Raw genomic sequence first — 20,553 nt, 5'->3', positions numbered from 1 at the left:
GTTCATATAGAAAGTGATTCGAGCTAATTCGTCGATCAATTCAGTTTAGTACTTAATTAATTTTCGTCTAACTTCTAAAGAATTTGATACTCAGTGATTTCTGCTTAAGGTGGTACTCGGGTCTTTGTACGGATTTTTTTGAGACATTACAATCTACTTCCCTTAAAGAAAAATTTCATCCTCGAAATTAGTACATTTTCGTACTCCTCGAGAATCTAAGGGTAGTTCTTGCGGACATCGGCTTCTGTTTCCCAAGTAGCTTCTTCCTCAGTGTGGTGCGTCCATAATACCTTCACTAGCGGGATAACCTTTCAACGCAGAACCTGCTCCTTATCTAGAATTCGGGTCGATCGTAGTACATAAGTATCATCTTCACTTAACTGTACCTACTCCTATCTGATAATGTGGGAAGGGTCAAGAACGTATTTCTTCAGCATCGATACATGAAATATGTTGTGTACGCTTGCGAGTGGTGTGGGTAAAGTAAGGCGGTACGTTACCACACCCACTCGATCTAGTATCTGGAATGGGCCTATGAATCTCGGTGTGAGCTTCCCTTTCTTTCCAAACTGGAAGACTCCCTTCATTGGAGAAACTTTCAGGAATACGTGGTCCCCAACCTCAAACTCTAGCGGTCGCCGCCTCGTATCGACGTAACTCTTCTGTCTGCTCTGTGCTGCCAGGAGTCGACGCCTGATAATGTCGATCTTCTCTGAGGTCGCCTATACTAACTTTGGGCCAATCAAACTCTTCTTGCCAACCTCTGCCCAGCAACGCGGTGCTCTACAAGGACGCCCATAAAGTGCTTCGTAGGGGGCCATGCCAATACTCGTCTGAAAGCTGCTGTTATAAGCGAACTTAGTATAGGGAAGACAGTCATCTCAATTGTCCTTGAAATCAAGCACACAAGCTTGCATCATATCTTCCAACACCTGATTCACCCGTTCCATCTGCCCATCCGTCTGTGGGTGAAATGCGGTACTGAACTTCAGTTTCACACCAATTGCTTCCTAGATACGAGTCCAGAAGATAGATGTGATTCGCAGGTCACGATCAGACACGATCTCCATAGGAGCTCCATGCAGACGTACTGTCTCCCTAATGTATAGCTTGGCTAACTCGTCTGCGGAGTTTAAGACTTTAATCGGGAGGAAATGAGCCGATTTCGTCAACCGGTCCATGATCACCCAAATGGAGTCATGCCCCTTCCTCATCTTCGGTAACCCTGAGATGAAATCCATAAAAATGAAATCTCATTTCCATTCTGTTATGGGCATAGGCTGAAGCAGTCCAGGAGGTCGGCGGTGTTCGGCCTTGACCTGCTGGCACGTGAGACAACGAGATACATAGTTTGCAATGTGGCCTTCATGTTGTCCCACCAATACGAGCACTTCATATATCGATACATCGTCATACTACTAGGATGAGCAACCTCAAGAACTTCCCTTCTCAAGTCATGAAGGTTTGGGATGCATAGGCGGCCACGATAACGTAAACCCCTATCCGTACCAACTCTCCATTCTGAGTCTTCACTATCGCTCACCTGCTCCCTCATCTTTGCTAATAGTTCATCGTCCTTCTAAGCCGCAATAATCCTATCATCAATAAGTGGCTGCACATGAACGTGTGCGACGCTCTCAAACGGCTCCTCTATCGTAAGCTTCTGCTCGAAGTCTTGCACAAATTCTACCATGTTCCATTCATCGATCATTAGCAGAGCTACAAATACTATCGTCTTCTTGCTGCTCAACATGTCTGCCACAAGGTTAGCCTTACCAGGATGGTAGGAGACCTCAAACTTGAAGTCCTTCAAGGTTTCCATCCACCGTCGCTGCCTTATATTCAAGTCCCTCTGTGTGAATATGTATCTGAGGCTCTTGTGGTCACAAAAGAGCTCGAACTCCTCTCCATAAAGGTAATGTCTCCAGAGCTTTAATGCAAAGATGATAGCCGGTAACTCTAGGTCGTGTGTAGGATAGTTTTCCTCGTGCTTCTTCAACTATCGCGATGCATAGGCAATAACTTTATCCTTCTGCATTAGAACACAACCCAAACCAACACGAGATGCATTGGTGTAAATCGTATATTTGACCCCTTGCTCTGGCAATACTAGCACGGGTGCAGATGTGAACTTGTCCTTCAGTTCCTGAAAGGCTACCTCTACCTTCTCATTCTAGGCAAACTTAAGGTCTTTCCAAGTAAGTTGAGACAACGGTCTGGCTATCTTGGAAAAGTCCCTGATGAATCGGCCATAGTAGCCAGCAAGTCCCAGAAAACTCCTCACCTCTATAACCGAACCGGGCTGCTCCCAGTCCCATACTGTGGTCACCTTAGCAAGGTCCACAACTATTCCTTCCTTGGACACCACATGTCCCAGGAACTTGACTTCTTCTTTCTAGAAGTCACACTTCTTGTACTGGGTAAACAACTGGTTCTTCCTGAGCCTATCAAAGACTGCTCGCAGTTGCTCCTCATGATCTACTCGACTCTTAGAGTATATCAGGATGTCATCTATAAATACAATGATGAATCGGTACAGATACGGTCGAAACACCCAGTTCATTAGATCCATAAACACAGCTTGTGCATTTGTGAGTCCAAACGACATGACAAGGAACTCGTAGTGCCCAAAGATGGTTCTGAACGCTGTATTCTACACGTCCTCATTTCTGACGCGCAACTGGTGATTCCTTGATTATAAGTCGATCTTTAAAAAACACAGTGCCTCTTTTAATTGATCGAATAAGTCATCTATCCTGGGCAAAGGATACTTGTTCTTTACTGTGACTTAGTTCAACTTGCGATAATCAATATACAATTGTAGTGATCCATCTTTATTCTTCACGAACAACACGGGTGCTCCCCAAGGAGATACACTCAGTCGTATGAAGTCTGCATCTAACGGATCATCAATCTGTCTACTCAGTTCTTTCATCTCACATGGAGGCATGCGATACGTTGGTAGAGATATAGGTGTCGCACCAGACACTATATCAATGGTGAAATCGATCTCGCACCGAGGAGGTAATCCAGGTATCGTCCTGAACACATCCATGAAATCTCAGACTACAGGTGTGTTCCCCAATGTCGGTCCATTAACATTCTCCAGTAAGGAAGTGTAACAACTCATGCGGCAGGGCAAACTGACCTGTACTAGAAACGTAAAGACTGTGCCCTTAGGTGCACGGGCTATTACCACTTTTGTGCTACAATCGATCTCTGCCTTCATCTCAGTGAGCCAATCCATACTGAGGATAACGTCGTAATGGTATAGTGGCACGATAATCAGGTCAACGAGTACTGTCCTGCTTCCTAAGTCTATCGAGCAACCCTTACAAATCTTGGTAACGTCTAAAAAGGTCCCTATGGCGGTAAGGATTCTCACCCCCTTCGTAGGAGTTGTTTTTAGCACTAGTTGCTTGACTGCTGCGCATGATATTATAGAGATAGTGGACCCGGTGTCCACCAATAAGAAGATTAGTATACCTTGGATATGTGTCGTGACTTCGAAAGCCAGCAGTGCTGTAACTGCCATCTTGGATGCCTCAGCTGAAAGTGAGTGCACACGAGCTTGTTGAGAACGGTTCGACTGCAGTGCCATAGGCCGTTGAAGCGGCCTAAATCATGGTGCAGGTGGCCTATAAGAAGGCTGTGCAGGCAGTGCCGATCGTAGAGGTAGAGTCGAGATAGTTGGTGGCATCTGACGATTCATCCTCTGAGGGGGTATGAAGCCATTGTTCCTCATCCTGGTGAAGCAGTAAGTGTCAAAATGGCCCGACCTCTTATAGTAGGTGCACCATACATCAGGTCGCCTCAGCTGTGTCGATGAGTCGTAAGCCGAGGAGGCGAATCTGCACGAGGCCTCTTGCCAAGGAACGGCCTGCTCGGCAAATCTGGTTGAGGCCTAGGATCCATGGGCACACGTATACGGGATAATCTATCCCCATCCTGCTCAGCTCGCAGGGACTGCTCACTAGCTCAGCATAGTTGTTAATGCTAGTGTAACACATCTTCAAGCGGATCTCAGGCCGCAAACCCTCAGAAAATTATCGCATCTTCATCGGCTCGTTCACTAGGATTAAAGGAGCGTATCTGGCCAGCTCCGTGATCTGGTTCTTGTACTCTGCCACGGTCATTCCTCCCTATCGGAGGTGAAGGAACTCTCCCTCCTTATTACAGTAGGTAAGAGGAAAATACTTCTCGTGGAAGTGTGTCTCAAAAGCCTCCTAAGTCCATACGTGACCAGGAGCAACGGTCCGTAGGATGTTATCCTACCAGAGAATGGCTTCCTTCTCGATGTAAGTGACCAACTTGACCTACTCTGCCTCAGTGCAGTGCGGCGGCTTCAGCATCTTAGAGATGCAGTCAAGCCAATACTCGGCCTCCTCGAGTCTATGAGTACCCGCAAACGTGGGAGTTCGGAAGCGCTAAAATTGCTCAAATAGGCCGTTGGCACTCATATTCCCAGCATGGTGCACATGTGATGCCGGCGGAACCACACTCATGTTCTGGGCAAGAGCCCCAGCAATAGTGGTCCAAATCTGTTGCTGCTACTGCATAAGGAGCATCATTTGCTCCAGCTTATTAGGAGGAGGAGCCTAATGCATGTGGGGCGTCAACGAGGACACACGGTTCTGCTCAGGAACCGGTGGTGCAAAAGGTGTCGACCCATTTGTGGGGCCAGTGACCAGCTGAAAATTCGACATAGTCTCGCGATCCGAGCCCAAACTGGGGTCTGTATGGCTATCGCTTAAGGGAGGTACCTTGTCAATCGAGTCGCCAAGTGTAAGACATGTCGTACTCCGTGTGGCCTTAGGTGGCATTCCCTATATATAACATAGGGTGCAACACATGTAAGATTTACCATACAACACTCAATTTCTCAAGCATTCTACACATTTCATAGCAAAAGGAGCTGCGTGTATTTCATTTAACAAAATTTGTCACAATACATGAGATATAGCTTTACATGAATTATGACAAGAAATGCACGTGAGCTAATCTAACAAAGCCTTAAACACTAAACACACCATCAAACCTACGCTACTACTACGCCTAACAAGGCTATCACACAGGAAACAAGAAAGTAAAGAAAACTTAAAGACGACTACAACATAGGACTAGTCGTCCGAATCTGGTGATGGAGGAGGAGCACCATTGTCCTACATACAGCACAGGATAGCCTTCAAGGTGTGAGACACCTTCTTAAATTTTTATTTCATGAGGGCTTGACCCTCTTCAAGCTTGGCCCTAGTCTCACTGACCTCCTGTCGCAGAGCAACCTGACCCTCCTCGATCTGAACTAAGCGGGCTTCTATAGTAGCCCGATCATGGTGGGGCTCATGTGTAGTAAGAGGAGAGCCCCCATCAGAGTCTTGGGCCTCCACTTCTTCTTCCTCACTTCCTACTTCCGTCTCATTTTTTTCCTCTTCTTCATTGCTCTCATCCTCTATTTCATTACTTTCTTCTTCTTCTTCACTCTCTGTCTCATCCCCAAACTGATCGAGCCGGGCTTGATGTTGAATAGGGCCGATTCCCATGTTGTCGAGCGTAGTATCGTTAATAAAGTGCATCGGCTCAACCTCATCCATGTTAAGCCTATAGCCGAACTCTCGAGCAACCTTGCATCTAAGCCGGCCAAATGGAAGTGAGACATCTGTCCAGACAATGCGCACAGTCTGAATTATCTGTAATAGGGTGAACGTAGGTAGACAGCTTATCTCCCTACCCAGCTCTATACAAGAAGTCTACCATCAGATGAGTGCATTCGGTACGGTTGCCCCACCTAGGATACACATTGTATGTGAATATGTGGTGGAGTAGGCGGAAGTCATGAGTCATCTCGGTCGCTGAGAGGCAATTGCCTCATTTCTAGTGGACCAATCAACCACAAAGAAACCGCGTGCGGTGATCTCTTTTTCATACACTCCTGAGGTTCTTCTTGCTAGCTTGCACCTCTCTACGTGGAATCCCCATGATTCAGGCCATCACATCTACATTGACTGTCGCTTCCCACTTTTCCACGGGGATAGTGAATTGTAAAGGCTCCAGTAGTGGATCCCGAATGTGGGCATAGAAGGCTCGGACCGTGTTCTCGCGTGCGTGAAACTTGCCTTTGAATATGGGACCCCACCCGGAGTCCAACAAGAGGTCCATTACTAGATATAGCCTAAATAGCCTCTCGTCTACATGCGCTTCAAACACAACTCTATGGCCATGAAACCTACCATGTCCGATGCCCGTCGGTAGAACTCTTTCAAATGGGATCTGGGGATCAAGATCCTACTTTGTCCTTCGCTCTTGGGCGGCCCTTGTGCTAGCTTCAGTGCCTGCTTTCTTCCTTGGATGGGTCGGGCGGCTAGGCTTGGCTTCATCAGTGGATGCCCTCCTCTTTCCCATGAGAGAAAAGATTGTGGAGAGTGAAAAGATGGTAGCTACTAGTTCAAAAAAGGGCCATGGATGAGGAGAAAGCTTGATGGAGGAGATGGGTTGATGGGTTTTGGAATTTATGAGACACAAAGAGGAGTTTGTGTGCTCCAATGGGAAGGAAATGGGGAGATATAAGGTAATAGGAGATGGGTTTTAAGGGAAATGGTGGTGGGTGTATGAGTGGTGAAGAAGACGAAGAAGATGGAGTATGAGATGAAATTTAAGAGAGAAAAAATCAAATTTTGAGAGGGTTTGAGAGCTTAGAGGGGTGAAATGGAGTGAAAAAGGGCAAATGGGTGTAAATAGGGACCAAAAGGGGTCCTACATGAAAACGGGCCCCACACGAGTGGAAGAAGGGCGGCCGGCCGCCGGACCCACGGGCCCGCCGCGGTCCGTTAGACATGGCACGGTGCCACCGCCCAGGGGCGGTGGCCACCCCTCTCCCGGGGTGCCGGAAGTGTACGGGGGACCCCTTGGGTCCCATCGTTTCTTGTGGTTTAAGCCCTTATGGCCGTGAGGTGCGTCTTCTCATTCCATCTCATACATATTCACGCTTTTCGGCATATTTTGAGTCTGGGATTCGCTGGATAATGGCCTAAACTCGTCGTTTGATGGCCTAGGAAGGAATCGAGGTCATTCTACATGGTCTCGGATCCGTACGGGCTATATGCAACACTCACTTTTCGTTTGTTGGGTAAGATTGAGATCTTACGATCATTTTTACATTTTATCGCCCCCCTCTTAAGTCAAAGTACGTTAGTGCGCATCATGTTACCATAACCTAAGTCTAGTTTAATCCAAATCATGCTCTGATACCAACTTGTAACACCCTAAAAATCGGTAGTCCAGCAGACGCTCAAGTCCCGAGTTCCGACGCATCACTTATGCAACATAGATAATGATGATTAAATGTTGTCCATATTAGTGCATTAAACATGAATAAGATTATACCAAATCAGCATATCATACTCCAGAAACAATTATATTATGCAAGCGGAAGACTGTGATATGTATATAAAACATATAAGTTGTTGTAAGTCTCCAGAGTGTGAACATGTTACTAGGTTAAATAATTACATGTATGATTCAAAAATGTACAAAATGATAAAGTATAATGTCATCTAATCCATATCCCTATAGCCCTGGTGACGCAACTCCAGGTCTACATAGACCCGCCAGAGAGTTGTTTGTAAGAGAACTCCTTGTTGTCGTAAAAGGCCGGCTCCAACTCGTAAGCCTCGTCATCATCTGAAACTACAACAGAGTCTGGTTGGTGTTTTAAAAACCGTCCCAGAGTGGGAGTGAGTGATCAACTCAGTGGAGCTATAAGGCAAAGGTTAACATGTTATTAATTCGGTCAAGCAGTAATGATAAAGCGATACAACAAGCATTCCTAAGTACTCTGATTAATGCAAGGATGATATGTATTAATGATGCACGCCCTCGCCTGCACTCTCTCTGTGACATCATCTTATGGTCGCGCATGCTAAACTCCCACTGTGCTTAACACCCACGCCAAAGGCACATGCAATGTGGTGCATGGTGGTATTAAGCAAGTTCTTAATTAGACTTATTCATACAGAAGATTTGGGAAGCTAAGGTACCTCCCTTTATATCACTTACCCAAACAATGATTCATCTAAGGTCGTCAATCCTAGTTAACCACATACGATAGGCAAGTTCGCGAGTTTATACTATATGTTGCTACGAGAGGCTTGTCACCTCAGCGTAGGCTTAATTCACACTTGAAGTCATTACGAGGGGCTTGTCACCCGATCATAGGCCTATTTTATACTCGAGGTCACTATGGGAAATGCTCGTCACCTTAGCGTAGGTCGACAGCTCGAATACAGTGTCTCATACACCGTATTCTGCTCACAAGTTTGGTTTGCTCACTGGACACTACGGGGAGACTCGTCACTCTAGCATAAGTCGATAGCACGACAACGGTGTCCCATATCACTATGCCCGGCTCATGAATCTTAGCGGATCGTAGTACCAAGGTTAAACGGGTTTTTGAATGGTAAGTGGTACCTTAGATTCAAACAGTAGCGTCCATATATAGTGAACATACATTAGGCCAATCGGGTTACTTGATAAGCTCGACTGGTACAAGTGTATGTTGAGTTAATCGACATGGACCGCGTAAGTACTCCGCGTGGCCTAACCACTGTCGATAATCACCGTACGACTCGGATTCATCAAACATATTTGTCACAGCGAAACTAGTTCGACCACTAATCGTAAACCATTACCGATTGCCTAGACTACGTATTAGTCGCAACCGTACTCAAACATAATAGGCATTCATATGTGATAGTCCAAGCAGCATGTGACAACCAATTTAAAAATAAATCTCATTTGAGCCTTTCAACAAACACATAGTGCACATGTTATTATACATAGGCATTTCATCCATAATTCATATAGTAGTAAGAGAGGTCACACAAAGAAAACTATAGCTATAGATAAGGTAATTAAGAATCCAATCTTAACACGCTCATTAAATATATTTAAACAAGCATTTTCTCATTCAGGCATTTTATCAAACACTTAAACTACACATATCAACATTCATGTAATAAATTAGTTATAACGTATATTATAGCAAATCCTTTCATAAGGGAGTTGCCACACGTACAACAATCATGTATTCCCAAACAACAATCATGGCAAACACAAATCATAATTCCATATTCATACAAACTTTTCAATAAACACATGGAATGCATTAATTTCAATATAGTTCATATATATATGTAATACGCAGAAAACATCGCATCTAAGCATATGTGATAGCAATCAAGTCAGTCATAAATTATTATTGACATTGAAAGCCTTAAAAACCATAACCTAAATGTTTATAGTCCACACCTTCCGTCGGTAAACTCGTATCGAACTTAGTCCGAACACTATGTCATTGTCTACGGCACCACGACCACCTAAATCATGAAATAAATTAGCTATTTCACTGATCTACCTATCTGGATACCTAAAGCAGATTAGGGTTAGGATTCCTTATCCAAAAATGGAGTCGAAATCGCTGGTGTAGTGATACAGGTAGGATGATTCGGCAGGTGGAGCGGCGGGATTGAATCCCAGCAACAGACACAACTCCCTCTCACTTCTCCTCACTTTATCCTTCTCTTTTCTCTCTCCTCTCTCTTAGGGTTTTGAAAATTCATATGGGATGAGAGAGGGGTGGGTTAAGGCCCTTATATAGGCCCAGAATTGATGTTAATGGCCCCAGGGCCATGTTATACTTAGGGTATAGCCAAGAAGTGGCTATTTTGGGCCAACGGAGCTCATCCCGAGGTCCATTTCCTGCATATAGTTCAAAGAAAGTTCCATGATGATAGATCTATGCCAGGCTAATATTTCGGTCTGATCAAATTTATGGATCGATTGCGGTGAACCTGTTTCAGTTCAATGGTTATCGTCTCTCGATCAGGGCTACAAGTACACTGACATGTGTAGAAAAATTTTCCTGATGCAAGGGTGTAGTTGGGTCAGAATCTGACGGTCTGAAACTTTAAACTTGGCCTGCAAGTGAATGGCCCAAATCACTTAAGTTTGAGTTCATTTTCTGAAGATATTCGCATTTCTCATACACTTCACTCCGGGCTCAAGTTGTGCATTTCTGGATACTATTTGGACTTGATTCCCGAGATAGTTGTCAAGTCCAGTAAGGCGGTCATAACCGTACAGTTTCACGTAAATCGGGCTTTTGACATGCAGTCTAGATCTGATACGGAGTTTTAAGATGCTCCCGAGAGCAACTGGGTTTTGAAATTGATCTTAAGTTTTTAGGAAATGTAAAGTTAGCGATTCTTCTAGTTTTGGGTCTTACAATTTATATGGAAAGTGATTCGAGCTAATTCGCCGATCAATTCAGTTTAGTACTTAATTAATTTTCATTGAATTTCTAAAGAATTTGATACTTAGTGATTTCTGCCTGAGGTGGTACTCGAGTCTTTGTACAGATTTTTTCGAGACGTTACACCTTATCTATAGTTACGGTTTCCTTCATATAATCTATCTTGCTACTACGTGATTTATGGATGAAATGCCTATGTATGATAACATATTGAATATGGTTGTTAAAATGTCCGAATGAGGATTGTATTTAAATTAGTTATTAAATATTGTTTGACTATCATATATGAATGCCTATTGTATTTGAGTATGATTGGGACTACTACATAGTCCAGGTAATTGGTAATAGTTTTCAATCGAGTGGCCGAACTAACCTCGCCACAACGGATGCATTCGATGAATTTGAGTCGTGCGGTGATTATCGGCAGTGGTTAGGCCACGAGGAGTGCGTATGTGCTCCATGTTGATTAATTTAGCATGTGCTCGTACCAATCGAACTTGTCAAGTAACTCGATTAGCTTAATGTGTGTTTACCATGTATGGACGTTACTACTTGAATCTAAGGTACCACTTACCAATGTAAAGCCCATTTAACCTTGGTACCATGATTCGCTAAGACTCATGAGCCGGGCATGGTGGTATGGGACACCGTGATCGAGTTTTTGGCCTACGCTGGGGTGACGAGCCTCCCCGTAGTAACCATGAGCAACCCAAACTCGTGAGCTGAATACGATGGTATGAGACACTGTATTCGAGCTATCGGCCTACACTAAGGTGGCGAGCCTTCCCATAGTGACCTCAAGTATAAAATAGGCATATGCTAAGGTGACGAGCCTTCCGTAATGACCTGAACTTGCCTATCCACTGCTTTTCAAATCGTGGGGGATGTTACCCTATAACTTGCCTATCGTATGTGATTAACTAGGATTGACGACCCTAAATGGATCATTGTTGGGTAATGATAAAAAGGGAGGTACCTTAACTTCCCGAATCTGCTGTATAAATAAGCCTAATCAAGAACTCGGTTAACACGTGCATACACCGCATTGCATGTGCTTTGGCGAGGAAGTGCATAGTAGGAGTAGCATGTGCGACCGTTAGATAGTGTCGTTAAGGGAGTGCAGGCAAGGGCATGTATCATTATAGCATATCATTCCTTCATTAACAAGAGTACTTAGGACATGATTATTGTACTGCTTTATCATTACTGCTTGACTGAATTGATAACATGTTAACCTTTGCCTTATAATACCACTGAGTTGATCACTCACTCCCACTCTGAGACAGTGTTTTAAAACACCAACCAGACTCTGTTTTAGCTGCAGATGATGGCGAGGCTTGCGAAACGGAGCCTAACTTCTATGACTATAAGGAGGAGTTCTCCTATATGCAGCTATCAAGTGGGTCTATGTAGACCATGTTCTGATTGACGGGATTACAGGGATACGAATTAGTTGGACATTATACTTTATCATTTTATATATTTTAGAACAAACAAATATATATTTAGCCTGGTGACATGATCATACTCTGGGGATTTATAACCACTTATATACCTTATATATCTAGCACAGTCTTCCGCTTGCTCAATTTAATCATCTCTAGAGTCTGATATGCTGATTCAGTGTGATCTCATTCATGTTTAATGCACCAATACGGACAACATTTAATCATCATTATTCATGTTGCATATGTGATGCGTTAGAACTCGGGAGTTGAGCTGCTGCTCGACCCCCAATTTTTAGGGCGTTACAAGTTGGTATCAGAGCATGATTTGGATTAAACTAGACCTAGGTTATGGTAACACTATGCACACTGACATACTTTGACTTAGGAGGGGAAGATAAAATGTAGAAATAACCGTAGGATTTCAAGTTTCGCCAACGGGCGAAACTGACAGTTGAAATATGACCTGTATGCATCTGTGATCATGTGAGATGATCCCAGTTTCTTTCTAGACCGTCAATCAATAGGTTTAGACGATAATTCGGCATATTTCACACTTAAATGACCCGAAAAGCGTGAATATGCACGAGATGGACCCCGAAAACACCTCAAATGGGCGTAGGGGCCCAAAACACATTTTTCGGTGGGATCCAGGGGGATGTCATCACCCCTAGGGCAGCCCCATTGCCCTAGGTCCAGAGGACCGCGATGGCATTGTGCCTACCGCGAGGCCTCGTGGTCGGGTCCAGCGGGCCGCGGCGGGCTCACAGGTCCGGCGGCCTGCCGCCCCTTTACACATGTGTGGACCCACGAAAATGACGTGGGACCCTCTATATGTTCCCTTTTTGCTCATTTCAACCCCCACCTAGCTTCTAAACCCTTCTAACCCCTCTAAAAACCTGATTTTTCACCTCAAATCCCTCCTCCATTCTCATATCTACTTCTTCTTCTTCATTACATACCCACCTCCACCATTTTCATTAAAACTCATCTCCTATCCCCTTTATTTCTTCTCATTTGAGTACACAAACCCACCTTTGTGCCTCATAAATCTCCAGATCCTCCAACCCATCTCATCTTACAAGCTCTCTTAACTCCATGACCCTTTTGAGCTAGTTGTCACGATTTTCTCCCTCTCCACACTTCTTTCCCTCATGGGAAAGAAGAGGGCACCCACAGATGAAGCCAGGCCTAGCCGCCCTACCCTTCCATGGAAGCAGAGAGGCGCCAAGGCTAGCAATAGCGTTGAATGGGAGCGAAGGACGAAGCGGGATCTCGATCCCTAAATTCCTCTCGAAAGAGCTCTACCGACAGGCATTGCACATGGTAGGTTTTAAGGCCGTAGAGTTATCTTTGAAGCACACATGAACGAAAGACTATTTGGGCTTTACCTAGGGATGCACCTCCTGTTAAACACAAGGTGAGGTCCTATATTTGAGGGCAAGTCACGTGGGTGTGAGAGCACTGTCCGAGCCTTCTACATCCACATACAAGATCCATTGCTGGAGCCTCTACACTTCATTATCCCCGTGGAAAGGCAGGAAGCCACTGTTGACATTGGTGTGATATCCTGAATCATGGGGATTCCACGTGGAGAGGTGCACGCTAGCGAGAAGAATCTCAAGAGTATGCGAGAAAGGGATCGCCGCACGCAGTTTCTTTGCGGCCGACTGGTCCACTAGAAGTAAGGCAATTGCCTCCCAGTGACCGAGATGACTCTTGACTTCCGCCTACTCCACTACATAGTCACAAACAATGTGTATCCTAGGTGGAGCAATCGCAGCGAATGCACACGTTTGATGGTGGACTTTATATACAGAGCTGGGCAGGGAGACAAGCTGTGTCTGCCTATATACGTACACCGTTAGGACGGATGTTTCACTCCAATTTGGCAGACTTAGATGCAAGATTGCTCATGAGTTTGGCTACAGATTTAACGCGGATGAGCTTGCGCTGATCCATTTCATCAATGACACCACACTCAACAACATGGGCATTGAGCCGCGATAATATCAAGCCTGACTTGATGAGTATGGTGATGAGATAGAGGAAGAGGAAGCAGTGAAGAGGAGGAGGAAAAAGAATTTGAGGAAGGCAGTGAAGGCGAGGAAGGAAGTGATGGTGGGGGAAGTGATGAGGAAGAACAGGAAGAAGAAGAAGTGGAGGCCCAAGACTCTGATGGGGCTCTCCTCCTGCTACACAAGAGCACCACCGTGATCGGGCTACTTTAGAAGCCCGCTTGGGTCAGCTTGAGGAGAGCCAAGTCGCCCTGAGACAGGAGGTCAGAGAGACCTGGGCCGAAGTAAAGCAAAAGCTTGACGAGATTCAGGCTTACATGAAACAAAGATTTAAGAAGGTGTCTCACACCTTAAAGGCTTTCCTGTGCTGTATGCAGGACGAGGGTGCTCCACCATCACCAGATTCGGACAACTAGTCATATGTTGTAGTCATCTTTAGGTTTTCCTTGTTTTCTTGTTTTCTATGTTACAGCCTTGATAGGCTTAGTAGTAGGGTAGAGTTGTTGGTGTATTTTAGTGTTTAAAGCTTTGTTAAATTAGCTCACATGCATCTTCTGTCATGATCCATGTAAGACTACATCTCATGTATTATGACAATTTTGGTTAAATGAAATGCATGAAGCTCATTTTGTTATGAAATGTATAGAATGCTTGAGAAGTTGAGTGTTGTTATTCTAAATCTTACACATGTTGCACCCTATGTTATATATAGGGAATGCCACCTAAGGCCACTCGGAGTAAGACACGTCTTACGTTTGGCGAATCAAGTGACGAGGCACCTCCCCTAAGCAATAGCCACACGGACCCCAATTTGGGCCCGAATCACGAGACTATGCCGGATTCTCTACCAGCCACTGGCCCCACAAATGGGCCAACACCTAGGGCACCATCGATTTCAGAACAGAACCGTATGTCTACCTCGACGCTACACATGCCTCAGGCGGCTTCTCCTCCTGATAGGTTGGAGCAGATGATGTTCCTTATGCAGCAGCAACAACAGATTTGGACCACCATTGCGAGGGCTCTTGCCCAGAACATGAACGTGGCCTCGCCTGCACCACCTGTGCACCCTGCTGGAAATATGAATGCCAGTGGTTTATTTGAGCAATTCCAGCACTTCCAAACTCTTACATTTGCCGGTATTCACAGACCCGAGGAGGCCGAATACTGGCTTGACCGCATCTATAAGATGTTGAAACCGCTGCACTACACTAAGGTAGAGCAGGTTGAGCTGGTTACATACATGTTCAGAAGGAGGCTAGTGTATGGTGGGACAGCATCCTACGGACGGTTGCTGCTGGGTATGTATGGACGTGGGAAGCTTTTGAGACTCACTTCCATGAGAAATACCTTCCCCTCACTTACCGCGGTGAAAAAGAGAGAGAGTTTCTTAACCTCCGACAGGGAGGGATGACCGTAGCAGAGTATGAGAACCGCTTTACAGAGCTGGCTAGATATGCTCCTTTGATACTAGCAGATGAGCCGATGCGAATGAGGTGATTTTCTGAGGGCCTACGACCTAAAATATGTATGAAGATGTGTTGTGCAATTTAGACGGTGATGATAGTTCTGATTGGATTCAAAGTTCGTGGGAACGGAGAGTGGTGGTCGGTTTTGCCCTACTGTCCATATGGACAGTTTAGATTTTCATGGATCATCGTGATGGTGGCCCATCAGTTATCCCAAACGGACGAGTTCCATTAATGCTGCATGCTCTAAGGCCCTCTATTCTCAGGATTTTGCAGGTCATACCGTGTTTGACCAGGTCTATTGTTGTTGTACATTATGGTTCACATGCGCCTCATGTACATGCGTCAAATCATGGGGCCCATAGGGATGTTCCCTAAGGAATCTACACCGTCCATTCATTTCTTCATCTAATTTAAGGGATTGAGTCCAAAATTGAAGTATATCCAAAGATCAGGTGAATCATATTACATGAACAGAGGTTATTATGATTTCCATCGTTGAAACCTTTATAGGCCCTATGATGATGTTTATTTGTCATCAAATCCATTCGTAAGATCATAACGATATAGATGAAAGGGAATTATCCTACTACGACTACCCATGACCCTTCTTCACTCGATGGACACCAAAATCAATGGTTAAGGGGCTGATCTGTAAATTGGGTCACTTTTACAATGATCTAAGGGCTAAGATTCAATGTGCATGGTTAATTTATGATATGTAGGTAAGGTATAAAATTTTATGTCAAAAAGATCATAAAAACCATGTGATCTAGAATTCATGAGTCTAGGTTAATGGCATTTTCGTAATTATTACTGATCTACGAGATTTGTGAAATCTAATGGTTCTACATGGTTGTATGCACGTTTTTAAGAAATTCTTATAAAATAACTTACATCTAAATCGATAAAGAGTTATTCACTATTTAGTAAAAGGAAGGTACATATATCAAATCACACGATCAACGGTCGGATCACTTAATTTATAGATGAAGATCATTCTTAACGGTCAGATTCATGTTGAAGAATAGATGTAAGGTTAGGATAGCTAAATTGATATTGTACATATGTACATATTAAGTTAAGCTTCATGGTAACACTCGAGAACTTTCAATACTAAAGTATTTAAAAATTCGGGGGTGTTACACACCACCTCGAAAAGTTCATAAACCGCCTCAAATATATGTAGTCAATGCAGCTTCAATGGCCAACTTCGAAAAATCATCCAGAACTATCCAACAAATTTAGCCCAAAATTCCTGAAATTCTCGATGTCATCAAAGTCCATTTTTAGAATTATTTTTAGACTTTCTCTTTTTAGACTTGGAATTTCAAAATATCATATTTCTTGTCAATTTTCAGGATTCCTTTTCTTCACTTCAAATCTTTGATTCTCTTCATTCCTCACTTGGTTTCCTTAGATCTTTGGCATGTGAATTCTTCATTAATGACTTCCAAATATCCAATTCTTTATTATATTCTTTTAAGCTCTAAATCTATCCTTTTAAGCGCATATTCATCTTAAGCTTCAAAATCACCTCGCATGACAAAAACGTATATAATTAAATTTAATTAACAATCAAATGCCAGAAAAACTAATGTAATTGAAGGGTTAAATGTGCAATATTTGAATCTCAACAAACCACATTACCATTAAAAACTTTTTTCAGGCCAAAAAAGTTTTGGATCAAGCAAACATTTATATTTTCCCTTCATTTAATTCTGGTTGACCTTATTAACGAGTTGGATGACAAATAAACGTAATGCATATGCTTACAGTGGTCCTTGGGATTTGTTTTTTAGTGGTAGGCATTTAACCAGCATTGTTTCTTGTGGTCTGGTCTAGATGAGATTTGGATATGCTTAATTTTTAGGACCACATCTTAAAGTGAGCTATAAAAATGGTTGGACATAGTGGATATACAACATATGATCAAGGTGGGCCCTAAGATAAGGGTAACACCCACTAAGCTGTTACCCGGTAACACCTAATCCGTTCATCCATCTTTTTAGCTCATTCAGGACTTGCAACAAAAAATTAGGTGGATCCAAAACCCAAGTGGGCCACACGAGTGCAACAACTAAGGAAAGAGTTTCCCATCGTTAAAACCTTTCTGGGCTCCACCTTGATGTTTATATGCCATCCAAACCATTTATAAGGTCATTCCCACCTAGATGAAGTGAAATTAAAAAATATATATATTTGGCCTAATACGAAACTTTAATAGCCATAAAAATGTTTCAACGTTGGTCAATGAATCCCCATTGTCTCCTCTTATGTAGCCCACTTGAGTTTTGGATCCACATCATTTTTTATCTCATATCCTCAAATGAGCTCGCAAAATGGATGGATGGGTTATATTTCTCACAAACATCATGGTGGGTCAACCTAGCATCCCATCCTAGGAACTTCCCATGAAAGGCTTTAGAAGGAAATTTGCATCCCTAAGCCTTGACCCTCTTATAGAAGAGGCATGCTTTTTGCACACGTTTGTTCTGATTTTAGAAGTGAAAGGAGTGAATCTTTCGAGAAGAAATGTCGTGGGAGCTCTTATCAGCTCTTGAAGCCAAGTCATCCAATGTTTACGCACGTGGTAGAGATGGCGTGAGACACGGATTGGGGGCACAACTTCAGTGGATCCCCGGATCCATCAAGGTGGGTGGAACCCCTAATAGTAGAGCTCATAGTCATGCCTGTTCCTTAATTCCACACCACCCAACCATTTTAAAATCTCATTTTAGGGTGTTATCCCAAAAAATAAACCAGACACAAATCTTAGGCAGGCCACACCATGAGAAAAAGTTATGATAGAACCCACACCATTAAAAGCTTCATGGAGTCCACTGGAATGTTTATTTTCCATCCAACCTATTGGTAAGGTCATAAAGACCTATATGATGAGACCATGCAAATATCATCTTGATCCAAACCTTTTGTGGCCCACGATAAGTTTTTAATAGTCACTTATTTCCATTTCCTCTATTATAGTCCATTTGAGATTTCGATCTACTTCGTTCTTTGGGTCTTGCCCTAAAATGAGTTTTTAATATAGATGGACGATATGGATGTAGTCACATACATCATGGTGGGCCCCATAATCAGGGGTCTCCCCCACCTTGGTGGATCCAAGTAGTGAATCCTGAGCTCACAACAGGTTGGGGCTCTAAGGAGGATCTACTTTATTTTTTGGGTGTTGCCCTAAAATGAGTTTTCAATATAGATAGACGATATGGATGTAGTCACATACCTCACAGTGGGCCCCATAATCAGGGGTCTCGCCCACCTTGGTAGATCCAACCAGCGAATCCTGAGTTCATAATAGGTTGGGGCTATATATATATATATATATATATATATATATATATATATATATATATATATATATATATATATATATATATATATATATAAGTACTCATTTTAACTATAAAGCTTGAAAGCTTCCCCGAGCAAAAAGCTTTTGATAGGAACGTATGATTTTTCAATTGGGGCTCATTTGACTAATCAGTGACCCCTTGAGAATGCTTTACTCTTAGATCTTCAACCTATTATATACATCCCTTGCTCTACTTAACTAGTATATGTTGATTGACTTGCGATCGTGATCTATCGTTCGATTGATTGATTTCGCGATCTATCTCCTTTCTATGATTCGTTGTTATTCTTCTTTTTATTTGCAGTCTTTCCTTCATTCGCCCTAATGACTAAAGGCAATCATTCTTATAGTTAACTTAGGCAGATGGATAGAGGGGCCTTTAAGAGACAGGGAAGGAACAACCTTAGTTTCAACTTCACTCTAACTGAATCAGTTACGCCAGCGAACCAATAAAGAAAGATCTTCGTGCGTATTGTGCTATTAGCTTAACAATCCAATTGGGGCTTGGTGCAGATTATCATATAGAAGCAAGTAAAGCATAGCGATTCTTACTACTAGAAAAGTGTCGCAGAACGGCAGGAAGGAAAGTCATCCAATAGGCAATACATGTATGTGTGTGTGTGTGACACACACACACACACACACACACACACACACACACACACACACACACAAGAGTTTATCCTCCACGTCCATTCATTTTCCCATATCATTTTAAAGTATAAGCCCAAAAATTAAGCAAATCTAAGTCTCAAGTGAACCACAACACTAATAATAGTGGTGATAATGACACCCACCATCGAAATCTTGCAAAGGACCAACCTATTCATAAGGGTAGATACACCTATATGAAGGAAAATAAAAATATTAACTTGATCCAAAACTTCTATGCCCCCCCCCCCCCCCCCCCCCTCGTTTAGCTTATACCCTAAAATGATATGAAAATGGGATAAACAATGTGGATAAATCCATATATTAAAGTAGCTCCTTAGAGCCCCATGCTTGTGAAAGGCCCACCTTGCGGTGCAATTGCCCAAAGATTTTGATATGCTACTCAAACAGGTCGGCCACACATGTCTGTTGAACAAATCGTTGACCTGCTTTTAAAGATTTTTTTCTTTTATTTCTCTTGTTCATGTGGTGATGCTTGATGGGAAGGCTGGCTTGCTCCATGACATCTATAATGGGCCACACCCAATGAGTGACCTGATACCTTAATTGCATGGGATTGAAATCCCCTACAATATATTTTGTAATACTATAAAGTATATGGGGCCCATTATTTTGAATATGTAGAATCCACTCCATCTATCAGGTTCCTGAATTTGCACGTGGTGTAGGATACCATGGCTATGTGCAGAAGCTTGGTGGAGCTATAGAATGAATGCTATGTCCTAGAAGGGGGATTAGGACCAAATAAAAATTTGATCAATTAACACATAATTGCTTACTTAAACTAATATGCCAAATTAAACTAAGTAAAGCAATTAAACACTAAGGCTTCCAAGCCAATAGTGGGTCCAATCACATATACTACAATAGATATGTTATTCAAGCAATTAGTCTATATATGATAATATACATGTGTGCGAGCTCTATTAACTATTAACTCCTAGCATTCATCTAATCATGCATACATATAATTCACTAATTAAATATATAAGCATAATTAAAAAAGTGCTCAAATGATAATCCGAAACACAAGCATGTATAGTGGTTTGGTTTCCCTACTCCACTCCTGTATGATGCACTCAACTCACGAGTGTATCATATTTAACTATCGGATGCTTTAAATTGGGTGCACCTCTAACCTTTACAGCCTTACACAAGGACCTAACATACACTCCCGTTGGAGGCTCCCATAAGAGACTTTAATTGGTTTTCTATCAACTAACCGACAACCTCGATGCTAATCCAATGACCCACGTTTACTCCCGTC

The sequence above is a fragment of the Magnolia sinica genome, chromosome 5 (genome assembly GCF_029962835.1).
Source record: "Magnolia sinica isolate HGM2019 chromosome 5, MsV1, whole genome shotgun sequence".
NCBI lineage: Eukaryota > Viridiplantae > Streptophyta > Magnoliopsida > Magnoliales > Magnoliaceae > Magnolia > Magnolia sinica.
This window is presented reverse-complemented; position numbering follows the sequence as displayed.